The sequence below is a fragment of the Pseudopodoces humilis genome, chromosome 5 (genome assembly GCF_049639895.1).
Source record: "Pseudopodoces humilis isolate 2021_Gansu_Grassland_sample_001 chromosome 5, ASM4963989v1, whole genome shotgun sequence".
Taxonomy (NCBI): Eukaryota; Metazoa; Chordata; class Aves; order Passeriformes; family Paridae; genus Pseudopodoces; species Pseudopodoces humilis.
The window spans coordinates 67187921-67204312 of record NC_142204.1 but is presented as its reverse complement, the minus strand read 5'-3'; positions in this window follow the sequence as shown (position 1 = coordinate 67204312).

Sequence of the window (16392 nt, the reverse complement as noted above, 5' to 3'; positions counted from 1 at the left end):
ACAAGTCCTGCTTCCTCCACCTTCCCTCTAGGTCGTGTTGTCTAGGTAACCAGTTTTGTACCCCTCCAGTGGACCAGTTCTACTTTCTCCACATCCCTTTTGTGCTGTGTGTGCCAAAACTGGGCTGTATCCTAAATATGGTCTCACCACATTTGAGCAGCAGAGAGCAGAATAGGCCCTCCATGTGCTGGTCTGTGAGTAGTGTTCAGTGTGTGTTTTGTCTGCTCTGTGATGAGAGTGCACTGCTGGCTTGGATTCAGCCAGGCATCCCCTGTGAGCCCATTTCCAGCAGGACTGTGCCCTGCCAGTCTATTCCTCACCTGTACTGGTATCCTGTACTGGTTATTCTTCCCAGGTGAAGAAACTTGTATTTCTCCTTGGATCATGGTTGGTTTGGCTTGAAGCCAGGCCATTTGGGGTGTCAACCATTGCCCCAGTTTTGCAGAATTTGCAGATTTGCTGAGGATATGTTATTGGTAGCAGTACTGGATGAAAGGAGCCTTGGTATCAATCTATGGTGATCAACATGGGATGACCTCCCAGCAAATACATTTTTCTGAAGTTCTGCATAGCCAAATCATGAGGGCTCGTCCATTTCATCCTTCAATAGACATCTAAGCAAGACCACGTGAATCACAGTATGGATGGGCCTTTTTCCTTTGTTAACAGTAGAAGCAGCCTAAAGGGCTTGGTGCAGACTTGGACGTTGCAATTTAGATCAAATTAATCCTACCTATGGCTACTGAAACTCCATATGTGGAAATATCAATTATACAGCTCTACATAGCAAGTCCCTTTGCCATCTACAGGTTCAAAAGAACAAAATTTTAATTTCTGCTGCAAGTTTTAATTTTAAGAATGGAAACTTTAATTCAACACTAAACTGTTTCACTTTAAATGTGAAAAATATGCACCACTGGCACTAGCTGTTTTAAAAATAGAATTTTTTATTGTTACCACCAGGAAAGATGTGTAAGTTTTTACAAATGCACTTAGTTTATATAGGTTAGAAACTGTTACGAGCCAGTGTGAGATGGAAGAGTTAAATCTGGAGCCCAATAACCTTCATCATGTCCTTTCCAGTACAGTAAGATGCACTTAGACTCTGTTCCCACAAGCTGCTCTAAAAGCATTAGGAAAGAGTAAATTGTTTTAAAAAATATTTATATTTAATGGCTATCTTGCAACTACTCAGCAAATCTCAACTGGCTCTTTTGTTCCAGGCTTTTAGAAATAAGTACATTATCTGATTTTTGCAGAACAGTGCCCTTTCCAGCTAACTGCAGTAATAAAATAGTTTCACTGACCATCTTAAAGCATGAGTGACAGTTTAGATAAGCACGTTTTTTCAGATATTCAGAAATTCTTCTGTAGTTCATTGCCATCTATACAAGATAGGGTTTGGCATTATTAACTCCACATCTTGAAGAGAAAATATATTTTTGTTTTAACTCAGTTTTCACAGTATTTGTACTGTTTCATGTAGTGAAGTAATGATGTAATTATAGAATCACAGGATCATCCTAGAGTGGTTTGGGTTGGAAGGGACCTTAAAGACCATCTAATTCCAACCCCATGGCAGAAACACCTTCCACTAGATCAGGTTGCCCAGAGCCCCATTCAGGGTGTCCTTGAACACTTTCAGGGATGGGGCATCCACAGCTTCTCTGAGAAATTGTTCCAGTGTCTCACCACCCTCAAATTAAAGAATTTCTTCCTAATATCCAATCTAAATAAATCTATCCCTTTTTCAGTTTCAAACTACTCTGCTTTGTCCTGTCAGTAGTGCTTTTTTAATTAGCAATCATCAGTTCTAAAAATGTAGGCATCCACAGGAACATTTCCCTCTTACTTGAACACTAGACAGAAAAGCTTCAGAAGGTTTTATAACACTCTCATGCTGGCCCCTGAAGACTGACAGAACAACTTAATTTTTCATTTCTGACTTGCATGGGCTTTTTATTTTTGCCCACATCTGCCCTTATTGTTTAATTTAATGGATTTACAGTCTATTCCTGGGAAACAGAGCAGTTCTAGAACTGTTAATTAAGTACTACTGCCAAGAAAAAGCAAACCAAATGATAGATTAGGAGTCTTACCACCATGGTTATCTGCTGCCTGAGGGAAGAGTTTGTCCCAAAATAGCAAGGAGCCTATCCCTTGTCACCCCTTCCATTTTTATTAAAGAATCTCTCTGCAGCAAAGTCTGCCAGGTAATTAGCCTAGTTTCAAGTCACCCTAACAGCATGTGGCTCTGGAAACTAAGTGCAACTCCATCTGCATACAGCCCCTAGGATGCAGCTTATCCTTGGAAATGACCAACAGGGACACATTTTCGATCCATATATACAGGAACAGCTGGAATGGAAACCAGTCGTGGTATGCAAGCAAGGAATTGCCAGCATGAATGGAATAAACTGCCTCAGAGTCCATGGACACCTTAGAGGAATGGCTTTGAGCCTTTACCTGGAAATTTTAGTAAAGATACAAAGGCAAAATCTAGAAGATATGATCTTATCACTTGTGATATAGCTTCAGGCTCCCCTTATGAGGGGAATATGAAGGCAAGGCAAATGAAAAGCCAGGGAGCAGCGACAACACATCGCACAAGATTATTCCCAATTCACGGACCAGGCAATGACCTGCCTTACTGCATCACTTGGGGAATATGTACTGGAAAGTAAAGTTAAACAGAGAACTTGGGTAATGGGCAAGGTATTTATACCCTCTGTGCTCCACAGAGCCCAAGAACAGTTTATATAAGCTTTTATATAAACTTCATGGAGTTTCCTTAAGGCCACCCAACCCAGAATTCAGCAGCCTGGGTAAGAATTAGTTTTGGGTTGGTTTGAAGTAATCTGTAGCTGTGGAGGAGAGAGCTTGAAAATATCTCCTACAAAGTCCCAAAAAGCTGGACGTAGTTAACATTAAAAATACATGACTACCTCCTTGGCAGGAGTCAGCATCAGTTTTTACCATGTAGGTCATGATTTCTGAGCATTTGGATGGCAGCACCATGTCCTTCACAGAATTGCCTCTGGGTCATTCCTTACTGTCATTCCTGCATTGCAGATGGGGAAATTGAGGCCAAATGTGCTGTGCCTGAGGTCTCACGGTGAGCCTGTGGCACTGTAGCAGTGTCACTCAGAATGCTGACACCTGCTCCATGTATTTCTTCAGCAACAAAGTTTTGGTAAAATCAGCAGAAATGCAGAATAATGGAGTGCCCTGAAGTGACTGCAAAGGCTTCTGAACAGGAATTATGAGCTACTGCATCAAAGGCCTCTTGCTTGACATTTATTGGCTTTTTGATGAATGTTGGGGTAATTCTACTGTCAACAGTTTCTCATTAGGAGCCTGGCAATATACTTTCTGACCATTATCTTTCTCAATATCACACTGGGTTGCTACAAAGAGCAGGCATTTTATGTAAAACCCATCTATCTCTGTAGCTGCAAACTTTTCTAATAATTCTGCATTTAAATAATCTCATGGAAATGCTGGCTGCTGTATCTGAGGAATAAGGAGACTAGACAAATGGTTAAATTTCCATGAAGACCTAAAGCTATAGGACAAATCTCATACTGCAATGAGAAGGACTCATTTGTCTTGATTCCACTGGCATTTCACCTCAATTATACTAATTCTGAATTTCACTGCTGAATAATGCATTCCTATCCTGCTTTACACTTGCAAAGGAAGGAAAAAAAAATCACAGCTGTATCTTCCTCACTCTGTATAGTATGATGTACCACCTCCTGGCTGCTGATGGTCAATATTAGGAATTATTTTTGTCAAAAGCCTAGATTTTCTAAAAAGAAAATAGTAGAAATATACTCCTAATACCACTGTGTATTTGGAAAGGAGGAAATAATTTGTTCAACTTTGATGTGCCCAACTGTGGTAATTTTCATGCTATGAGTTTTAAGGCATTAACACTTATTTTAAATATTTGTATTCTGGAGTCATGATAGTGGAAACATCTTAGGGCTATTGTGTATTTTATTGATTATGGATGTTATAGACAAAGAAATTAAAACAGAACTAGATGATAAAATAATTAATGGAATTTATACTACTGTAATGGGTTTGATTCATGATTAATGTTGGTTCATAAGCTACTTAATATGAGAGACTAATTTTCCCTCCTAGAGGCAGGATGGTGTTTTCAGCCTGCCAAAACCCAGACTTGTAATGCTGTTGACCTTAACTAAAAATAAACTTTCCCACCAACTCTTTAACCTCACTTTCATGGCAGTACAGATGAACCTGTTGGATTTAACACAGATTTAAGTCCCACTCTCATCCACCCGTCCTGCTGGGGGAACATCCCCTCGCAGAAATGCAGCACAGGTATGGGGGGCAGTGTCTGAGTCTGTCACTCAGCATGTTAGAGCCCCATTAGGAGCTCTGATGTAATGGGCCATGTCTGAGGAGCAGAAGCAGCTCTGCTTCCTGAAGGAGTTTTTAAGGACACATTCCCTGCAATAAGGGAGTGTTGACATTCAGGCTGCCTCAGCTGCTGATGACAGAGAAGGCGTGAGGTCTTCCAAAGTGGCACTCAGGTTTTATTCCAGAGCTGTCCTCCTATAAACAATTACAGTGGATGAAATCATGTTTGGAAAGATGAGTGATGTTTTCCCTGTCCACTCTGCCCTATCAGCATCAAGGATAAAGTGATATATATACCTGCTTTGGTCTTCTCCACTTCCTGGCCCAAAATCATTCTCAGTGTAGACAGTGAGTGATGCTTCTGGAAAGAAACAATAAAGAATTAGTAAATCATATATGGAACACAGGGGAAAAGAAAAAGGAAATGAATGCATGAAGTCATTCTCCTAATGTGGTCTTCAGTTCAGATCTGAATATTTTGTTTCTTGTACCTGTTTAATGAAATACACCCTTCATGCCAATAAAACTTTATCATCTGTTGTTTAAGGGAGTTAATACTATAAAAATAATCCCCATTCTGAAGGTTAGGATATTGTATAAATATAGACATGATTAATAACCCTGAGTTAATCTCCCTTCTCTTTCATGACCTCACTAATATGCTTTTTCTTTTTTTATTTGTTGGTTTGGTTTTGAGACTTCAGTGTGAAGTCAGAACTTTTATCTGTTTTTTTCTCTCCCTCCTTGGGGGTTAATTTTGTTTTAATGAATGCTGAGATTCTTACATGACTAAAGTACTCATTCTTACATGGGACGACAAATCTGAGACATAAAAGATGGAAGAGCAGGGTAATGATGAGAGAATCTGGCTTTCTGAAAGAGGGCCCAGCAGGAGAAACACTGAGGTGCTCTCCAGAGCACCCATGCAGAGGTCTGGAAAACTGACCTAATTTACTCCTTTTTAATTGGGACCATGCAAGGATGATCAGCCCCTTTAGCCTTCATTAGCCTGAGACTATTATTAATTATCAATACTATTACTTATTTTTACACTTGCTATAATTCATGCTATAATCTATTTAATAAAGTGACAGCACTAAAGTTCAGGAATTTAGATTTGATATCTCCTCCCCACAAATGGGCTTGGAAACTGGTCTGGATCACTGAAATCAGAAACCTTTGCAGCTTGAAATGGGGAATAACATTTATCTTGCAGCAAGATAGAAGACTTTATCCTTTTATAGAGCCTATGAAAAAACACTTAGTCCCTACTATGTACTCATCACAGTAAATGGAAGTTGTCGAAGATAAAAGTCCTTTTTCTTTGCTGCCTGTGGATGTTCCTGTAAGCTTTTAGTCTTTTTCCACATGAGCCTTTATTCAGTGCAAGCAGCCCAAGCATATTTCAATTGACAGCCTGAAATCTTTATGAGGTACTGGATGGTCAAAATGCAACACCAATTAATTCAACACTCATAACAAACACAAACAGTGAATTTACCATAGGAAAAGTGGGTAGAGAGCCCAGTGTCAGTTCATAGGCAAAAGACCCACCTGTTAAATGTCCTAGACCTTTCTGACCCATTCACTATAATATTTAAATATATTTCTATACGTAATTTGTTAGATAATTCTGAAACATAAAAAAAAAGGAAAAAAACACTAAATCTCTGGACAAAACAAACAAACAACAACAGGCAAAACAAAACAAAACCAAAAAACTCTGATTCAATTCCTGGCTTTCTCACAAAATTCTATATGACCTTGGACAAATTGACAGAGGCAGAAAAGAAATGTGACTGTCCAGTCCAACCTTCTGTTTATCACAGGTCATTGCTTCTGCCTGCTTTACCCCAAACAACATTTGAATTATAGCTTTGGGTGAGCTAAGGAGTTATGTAACCTCATGATGAAAAAAAATTGAAAAGCAAAAAAAAAAGAAGATGCCAATAGTGTGATCCATTCTCCTTGCAATCGAGACTTTTGGTTTACTTCTGCTTTGAATTAACCTGACTTCCAGCAGGGAACCAGAGCTGCCTTTTTGTATGCTCAGGTAGACCTTTCAGTAGCTCAGTGACTTACAGGTAAAATGGGGCTAAACACTGTGTTTTTTCACTATGTTTTATCTGAGTTGTCCCTGTACAACACAACCTCTACAGGGGAAATTTGGCTCTCACTCCCCGTACACTCCATGCCTTGCACAACAGCTTACACTGGACTTGGCCTTGATGCGGAATGATGGATATGGGATTGACTGATTGATTGATTGATTGATTGGCTGACTGACTGATGTGTAGCAGCAGTGAGAAAGGACATTAAAAAAATCACTGTCTAAGGGAGGATCCTTCCGTTTTCTGCAGATCCCCAGAGCTCCTTGTTTGCCGTGGAACAGAAAACACTCACTTTGCAGTGAAGGCTCCGTACACCGAACTGTCGGCAGAGGGCAATGGCAGCTCACAGCTTGGAGCGGCTCCCGGGACCCGCGCCAGGCTGGTGCTGCCAGCCTTGTTCTTCTACTGGACTGCTCCCAGGGAATGAGCCCCTGGTTTATTGCGAACAGCACGTGTGAGAAAATACCCCCGGGAGCCTTGCAAGTCAGGGGTCTAAGCTTTCTTCTCCCACTTTTCTTGCCCACTTTTGCATCCTCACTGATTACATTGGAGGACCAGTTGCAATCTGATTCAAGACAGACAACTTGGTAAAAAATTCCACGGAGATTTTTGGAAGCAAGAGAAGACCCTGTTCTGCTTTAAGGAATACACCTGTGAGCAAAACAGCTATGTCTGGGCAGCTGGACCACTCAGCTGGGCACAGTTTGGGAAAGACTGTCTGCTCTGGCTTTCCTGGGGAGTCTTAATTTTAGATCCAAATGGGTCTGTATAGATTAGTAAAAGGTTTTGGATGGAACAAGCGATTCAGAAAGACCTTCTTTGTGTCAGCAAGCCAGGTAGAAGAGGTGAGTGAAGTGTGACAATCATACCTCCGTGCCTCAAGCTTTCAGGAGTAGGATCCAGAGGATGAACCTCCCAGCCCAAGCTCAGCCAGCCAGAATCTCAGTGCTGCTTCTTCCACCCACCTTAACAGGTGAACTAAGTGGCACCATCTCTTCCCTCTGTGACTCGGTTTCCCCAGCTGTAAAGGAAGTCTTAAAGTTCTGTGTGACACGCTAAAAGCAGTGAATGATAAGAATTAATCAACTGTGCTACTCACAGCTTGGTGATGAATTAATGTTCTTGTCACTGCTGGCCCAGAGTCTGCTGGGCAGAGAAAAAACTGCTGAAGGTGTTAGTCCAGATGGACTGTAAATGCCAAGGCACAGCAGGAGCTGTTGAAAAATAAAAATATTCTCTCATGTCCTCTCCCAGCAGGAACAATATTCCAATTGTAATGCAGATATCCTACTGAGTCCTTCCATCCCTCAGGCTGGGTGAGCACTCTGCAAGTGTGAAGGTAATCATTACACTGTTGTAAATATGAACATATACAAATGCCAGGTGTCTCTGTCTGGGCCTGTTTTACTCCTGGCTTCATGAAAAGAGAGCATGACCACCTATCATGATACTTTTAATAACTGGAATTTCAGGGAACTCTGATTATCAGCCAATTCTCCCCAGATTCCCATACTGTAGAAGAAGGATGGGGAGCACATTCACTGTTCAAAGCCACCAAAGTTAGGGAAATCTACAACTTCAAACACCAAAAGAACCATGGGCTGTGCCAGAGCAGCAGAGGAATTCAAACAAACAACATTAAACGACCAGCTCTGGAATGCAGTGAACCCAGCCAGGTCAACAAGAACACCGATAAGGTGGCAAGTGGGGTCCAGCCCAGGCCAAACCTGCAGGAGTCCATGGCAATGGGGTACAGGTTATGCCAGCTTTGTGCCCAGCAGCTTCTGGACAACTCTCACCAGTGGACTGAGAGGAAGATGTAATTTAACTGCTTTGCCAGTTTTCACTACAAAGGCTCCACTCAGACCAGTCAGACGTGATTCAACACCTTTTCCACCAGACAGCCTCAGCCCTGCCGTGCAGGTGTGCTCCCACAGAGCCAGGACAGGGGTGACTTGGGCTCTTGGCTTTGTTTTCCTCCTTCCCACTTTTGAGCTTTCCCTGACTGGGAGAAGCTGGTTCGGGCAGGAGCCATTTCAGACTATGGCCATCTGTAGCCATAGATATTGAGCCACCACCAGTAACATCCCTAAAAGCAAACAACTGAAATTTTGGAACAAAAAGCAAATGTTACCTCAGAGTGATAAGTAGCAGTAACATCAGACCTGGCAAGACTAGTATTTTAAGCCAAAAATGTGCTAAGTAAATACTTTTGCAGCCTGTTTTGAATCTTTTCTTCAACAAAGTTAAAGTGTTGGTTCTAGGAAAAAACATACAGAATATCTGTTTTAAGCAAAGGGGTTTTTTTCTTCTTAATTTCAAACAAATTTTAAAAGGTTTAAAAGAAAGTTTATGCAATCATTTCCATATAAATATTTAAAAAAACCCCAAACCAAAACACTCTTTCATGTGGACAGAGAGTTCCTCTTAAGGCAGTGGTTGGTTGCATGGAGGATACAAAAATAGCTGGTAATATAAGTGTATACGGGATGCCATTAAGAAATCAGGTGCTAATGAGACTGCTTGGGACTGAATCACAACTGCCTGTGGCTATTACATGACAGCTCTTCCAGGAGGTGTCTCCAGCAGCCATGAGTCAGATTCCTGCCTCTGCAGGAAACTCCCTATAGAGAAGCTGCCAGGTATGTCCTTAAAGGCAAAGGAACCAGGGTCTTCTCAGGCTTTAGCACTTCCAACTGCAAGAGCAGGTCACAGAGGCAGCTTGGAGTGGGTAACATCAGCCTGAGAGGTCTCTGTGCACTGGCATGAGCAGGAACCAGCAGCACTGCAAAGGTACAACAGATGGCTGTGAGCCAGGTGTGTTCCTGTTGAATTGTCCTTGAACTGATGTTGGCTCTGACACTCTTCTGATCTTGTGATCTCAAGCACAGGCCTAGAGGACAGACTCCTTGCTTCCTGAATTAAAGTCTTGCCCTCAGTTACCCTAGGCAAGGTTAATGACTATAATTTATTAAAAAGTCTATAATGACTTGTTAAATGATGTTGAAAATGGTAGGTGCATGAAAACAAGTTACAAAGTATCCTGACAAACAAAATGTTTGCCCTGTACTTGCTTTCAAATGAACATAACAGTTAAAAGTAATCCATTTGTCACTTTTGGGGGGCCAAGAACCGTATTAATTACATACATTTGCTTCTACCATACACATCCAGGTGCCCTATACTGTTCTGTTCGTTGGTACCTCAAATGCAACCGTGTGATGGTTTCCTTACCATCATCTGCATTCCATGGACTCGACAAGAACAGCACCTACAGCAGAGTCTGCATGGAAAGCACCAAGTGAACCCACTGTGAACCACCCCTCTGATTACTGTGCCCCTCTAGCAATGTGCTCCCAGTGAAGCAGCACCCTTCCCTGTGAGAACTAGGAAAGAATCCATAGGCAGTACCTCCCAATAGGTCGGGCTGGCAAGAGAGGAAGGGATTAATGCACAGGTGACCTCACCTCTTCTGACTGTGACAATGTTATTCATAAAATACTTTCATAGCTATTGAAGAAAAACTTGGTATTTCAGACTCCAATGCTTATTTGGTATTTAGCATTTTCAAGGGACCCTGCATGGCTGGAACTCAAAAAAGCCTTCAACGTTCAAATTATTTTCTCTTGTTCCCAGGGTCATTCTCTCTCACTACCCTGTTGCAAATCTCTTGATAGCCTGTGTCTGCAGGTCAGGTTTCCAGCCAAAAATTATATCCAAGCCCAGAGCTAATTGTCTAAGCTCCTTCTATAGTTTTAAAGAGGAAGAAAAGCTTCAAAAGATCAAAACACCCAAAATGATGGGAGGCACAGAGCTGCCTACCCACAGCTCAGGTAGAGAACAGATGTTCAAGGGCACTTGACCTTCATCAGGGAACTACTCAGGAGCTGGAGCCTGACATATTGTTCTGAGCACAGGAATATTTTCAAGGGTAGAACAGGGAGACTTGAAATCCATAGAAGTTTTTAGATTTTTTTATGTTATTTGCTCTTATATATAGTGAGTTTGCACTTATTTAAGGGCCTGAGTATTACTTTAATCTTGATATAAGGCTTATTTCATTACTTCTTTTCTTCTTAATTTAGGAAGGCCTCTCCCACGCCAGTTTGAAAGATGCACATGGTAGCAGTGTCCTGACCTCAGAACAGACCTGTTAGTGCAAGATCTGGTACTGGTTGTCCCACTGCCTCTTCCATCTGTCTTTGCACAGCATCAAGGAGTAAAGGGGACAAAAACCCAGTAGTAAAAAATGTGCTTTCATTCCTCATTTTCAAGGGTGATATTTCCTTTTTATGGAGAGATCTCTCAAATTATTTACTATTGGAGCCTGATATTTTTAATGGTACCTTCTTCCACCAAAAGAACAAGTTATTCTGTAAAAAAGCCAGTTCTTTGCCTCTGCCAGCTGCATGCAAGTACAAAATTACAAAGCACTCACTTAGATGAAGTGAATACTTCATTAAACAATTAAGCAATAAGGCAGAACAGAGGCTGTGGTTTCCAGGCCTTGTTCTGTAATTGTATCCTGGAGCATTAGGAGAACCAGTGCTCAAACACAGGGTTGCAATTTAGGTTAGGATTATCCTCTAATAGCCTTGTCCTGTGGGATTAGGGGCTTGCTACGATGGGGAATTATTTTATCCATCAATGGCAATGTAAAATATATGATTTGTCCCTGAATATCTGGAGGTGGGGATTTCCATCCCTCTTTCCTCCTTTCATCTTCTTGTTGTAGCACCTTAGTAGAAGCTTTTATCTCTGCTTTCACTTTCTGGACCATGAATGGTATCCCTCAATTCAGTTTTTATGGAGGTACAATCACAGAGCCCAAGTTCACAAGTAAATACCCCTGAGTGTCTCCAGACACACTGTGGACACTCTGAGCTTGAGGGACACTGAGGATGGAAAAGGTGTGAGCCACTTTGTTGGACAAGGTAAAGTTTGTGCTGAAGTTTTCTGTTCACCTCATACAGCACATGCAGCCACTGGACTTCCATGGAAAACTGAGAGGCTCCTGAAGCGATAAGGCAGAAGCAGGTTTCAATGGCTGATAAGCAGAGACTGTTTGGATTGCAGATGAAATTTAAATGTCTAAAGTCCATCTACATTCTGCTACAGAGGTCTAAACCCCTTTCCTGATCTAGTAAATGCCTGATTCAGCTCCTAATCAAATTACTGGGATTTGTTCCACTGACTTGAAGTTGACCCTGGGCAGAGTCCACAGCCCCACCAGAATTCCTTTCCAGAACATCCTGAATGACAATGGCAAGTCCCTCCTTCAAACATGATCTACAGGGAACCCCTCCATCCTGCTCTCATCCTCCATAAACCATTCAGTCCTACTGAAACAGAAAATACATCTCAAATGCAAAATACAGCTTGCTGTATCACAGGACACCCTGTCCTTGGGAACTGTAATTAAGATCATCCAGGTACATATCATAGGCCAATGGAATACCATTAGAAGAATTAACTTTCAGTTCTAAGAGAAATCAAACCAGAAATTAAAAAAAAATAAAGAAAAAAGAAAAACAAAGGGTAAATAAAAGAAAGAGAAAAAAGCACAAACCACAAAACCCTACAGCAATTTAAAAAGATAGGTTTATTTCCAAGGATATATATTTTATTTTCTCTTGGAATAAATAATTTTCTATATTTCTTTGATTCTAGTTGCACTTCTCTTCTTTGGAAATAATACGATTAATATTTAATTCAATTCAATGACATATGTCTCCATTCCCCGCAGGAAAGTAAGTTGCATTAATTTCAAATGCATTCACACTGGAAAATCACCAGTTGTTTCTACTCATTGAGACGTATAGGAGAACAAAGTTATCATTAAATGTCAGAAAACATATGTTTTAAATAGCAGAAGCCAAGGAACAGCTATTAAAATCAGGCCACTTTTAACCAGATACTGCAACACCAGTAGAAAGCTGTCCCACCCCCCTCTAAACAAAACACAGGAAAAGGGAAGTATTTGCTCTGAAGGAAAAGATGAAAGATTAGATCTAATAGAGTATTTAGGAGCCAAAACTAGAATTTAAATGAATGTGAGATACTAAGTGCCAAAAATACACCCCAGCTCCCCTTTCTCCCCCAAGGTGAGCTGCAGACAAAGCCTGAAAGCAGCACAACTCATTAGGAAACTTCCTCTTCCTCTGCAGCCTTCTCCTCATACCTGCAAATCTTGCCTCACTGGTGAGGTGCACTAACACTAGAAGTAAGGAGAGGAGAGAAATTAGGTCTGACTTCCTAGACAACTCACTAGTATGCCTGTGAAATCAGACAAGGAAAAGGGGCATGGCTTCATGGAGAGAGAAGCGGTAAGAAAGCACAGAGGCATTAGTGAGAGTTCGGGGGAGCAAGGGTAGGTCCTGAGGCAGGGGTGGGGTGGGGGTGCTAGTGGAGGAGCAGAAGCGACTGGGGACAGTGAGCACTGCAGTGCAGGGAGGAGATAAAGTACTGAAGAAGGAAGGGGCAGCAGGGAATCTGCATATCCAGAGGGCAGAAGGAAGACTGAAGAGATGTTAATAAATACAGCTCACAATGCCTCCAGCTCTGCTTCTGTACAGGCAAAGAACCACAGCAGCCACAGGGCCATTTCTCAATTAATTTATAACAATTTATAACATTGCCTGGAAATTAGATATTCTACTGGCTTAGTCATAAACAGGGCTAAACACTAAAGGTGTTCCTAAAGAGTACCAAATAAATACTGACTGCCTCTGCTCTCCACAGATCCTATCTTGACTGTTTCTCACAGTAAGTGATGGTATCTCAATTTTGTCTAGAAAGTGCCCATATAGAAGACTCTATTGTCTCTGAACAATCAGACTGTTCAAACTCATCTCACTCTCCACACATGGACCCTGATCACCCAGGAGAGGGATGGAAGTTGCTCTCTGCAGCTCAAAGACATTCCTGTCCCTACAGCAGTGGATCTGGTTTCAGATCTGTCTCCCTCAACTTAAGTTTTTGTCCCACAGCACTCAGTCCAAACCAAATGCAAAAACACCTGGGGAAAAAAAAAAAAGAAAAAAAAAATAAATATGAGCACCTCCCAGAAATAACCACTGAATCATAGAACATCCCAAGCTGGAAGTGACCTCAAAACATCATCAAGTCCAGTCTTTCATGGAGAAGGGAGCCTTGACAAGATTATGTAGCACCCTGTTCAGTCACATCTTGAAAACCTCCAGCTGTACCTGGTTCCTTGGGGATTTTGTTCCTGTGAGTGACTATATACAGATAAAACCTCTCCTTGAGCAATTTGTACTCATTGCCACTTGTCTTCTCCATGTGGCTCCTTGAGAAGAGACAGCCTCCACTCTCTTTGTAGCAACCCTTTAAATGCTGGAATATTCTGATAAGGTCTCCCCAAAGTCTTCTCCAGGCAGGAAAGACCTAACAGCTTCTGTCTTTCTTCATAGGGCTCTCCAGCCTTTTGATCATCTTGGTAGCCCTTCTTTGGACCCTCTCCAATCTGACTGTTTTGAATTGCATAGACCAGGACCAAACACAGTACTCCAGGTATGGCCTGGCCTCTAATGGGTTCTTGGATTATGTTGTGCCAGGTGTAGGACCTTGCTTCTTGTCTTGTTAAACCTCATACAGTTCTTGCTAGTCCACTCTTCCAGCCCTTCCAGGTGTCTCTGCAAGACTGCTGTCTCTTCTCACATGTCCACCTTACCACCCAGTTTAGTGTCATCAGCAAACTTGGGGAAGGAGCTTTCAATCTTGTCTTGTTTGTTTTAAGCTGTTTCACTACACAAACCTGCCTGACCACAAAACAAAAGCCACAGAGTTGGCAGGAGGGAGGCAGCAGTGTCATCTAGGCTGGGATATGTGACTGCTATTGAGTCATAGGCAAAGCCCCAAGTTTTGGTTACTGTAAGTTTATCTCATTGCTTGGAAATGCATTCTGCCAGCTGGGCACTGAAAAGCAAGGAGTGCTGTGAAGCCTTTCTTTGGCTCTGGCTGTAAGTGCCCTGCCAAAAAAAGGAAATGGTCAATCAAGGGGAAAAGTTGTATGAGTCAGTCCTGGAATACATTTTGTGTGGGATTACTGAGTGTAAACAATAATAGTGACCTACTGTTGGCACAGTACTTTGTACAACAAGCCATGCTCTTGTCTGGAGGTTTCCTATGGCCACTCTTATGCAAATAACAAGTCATGATAATACCATGTTTATCACAACACTAAGTCAACCATAATGACTGTAAATGTAACCTGACCTTCACTTTGGCTAAACTCTGTTTCTTTCATGGTTATCTCCTATCTCAGTACATATATATTTCCCTATTTTTTCTATCTGTTGCCTGTTACATACACTTGCCTCACACAAGGGGCTCTGAACTTTAACCGTGGAACTTTCTAAGCCTACTGAAATTCAAATAAATAACAGATATCTTCCCATCAGTCTATGCTTTCTTTCTGACTGCTGAGTTCTACCAATTCTTATCAAATCCAGGACACATACACAGAAAAAGACAGACCCAAAATGAAAACTGTTTTTGAAGAAAGTCCAAAACAGGTGAATAAGATCCTCTTTGATCACAGTTGCTTAGTTCAGTGTGTCTACTCAGCTATTTGAAGCAGCAAATACAATAAGCACATTCTGTGAGAAGAAACATGAATTTTGGCCTGTAACACTAGGCAAAGGAGTCAGATTGGCAAGAGGAGTTTTATAAACATGGGCTTGTTCTCGTGGCTCTGTTTTGGGCAGCATTACCAGTGTACTGACACTGGCAGCTGGATGTGTCACCCTCCACTGATACTGGAGGATGATAGAAGAAATTAGAAACGCACATAAAATACAGTTTTGCTACATTAAGTAGCAACCAGAAATGTCAGTATCACATGTTAATTAATGATTAATGCTGGAGGAAGGAGATGCATACCTGACATATTTTTAAACTGGTATAACGAGTTTTCACTGAGCAGAGGAGGGAAGTTCTCTATAATACACAGTAATGGGCTGTGTACTTGGAACTGTGCTCCATAAATTTCCCCACCTTCAGGACAGAATGTGTCAACACACAGTTGATCTCCTAGAATAAACTTGGTGCCAATATTAGTAATCAGTAATGCTGAAGAATGAGGAAAGAGGGAAAAAAACATGCAAATGATAATCAAAAGGACAAAAAACTCTTTTGGACTCACCTGGGGTAGAAAAACGTTGACAGGGCACATTTTTAATGTGAGACTACACCTGATATTACAAGGTGATGAGAGTAAATCAAGAAATAAAGAAAATAACACTGTGGAGCTGATAAAGCCCTGGAACTGTAAAATCTTCCTCAGAATGATGTCCTACTTAGTAAGGAGAACTTTAGCTCAGGCAGGTTGAATTAGCATATAATACATTGTAAAAATAATATATTGAAATTATTTAACATTCTATCTTGGTGAATCTCAAAGCACTCTCCCTCTGTGTATTGATGTTCCCACACTGAAAATCTGTAAAGTATGGGCTTGCCTTTAAGTATATTCTTGAATTACATGTTCCCAGAACAGAGATGTGCTCCTCAGCTGGGGTGTCCATGCTATATGCAATAGACACCACTCCCACTTTGCTCCTTGATGAAATAAGGAGCTTTCCTCTCCTCTGCTGTTGTGTAAGAGTTGTTACACAGGGCAGGCATATGATCCTGTACCAAGTTGTTGCCAGAGTCAAGAATAAAAGAGAAAGATAGGATTCATTTAGCCTAACATCAGCAGGCTCTAAACTGGGCCCCCAGTCAAGAGAGACACACAGAACTCTAGTCAGGCTTCACCACTACAACCACTAGACAGGTTTTATCACAATGTGATTGTCCAGCCTCTTAAGCTGGTGGAAAGTCCCCTTCTCTCTCTTGGCTGTAGAATGACCAAACATTTTAGATT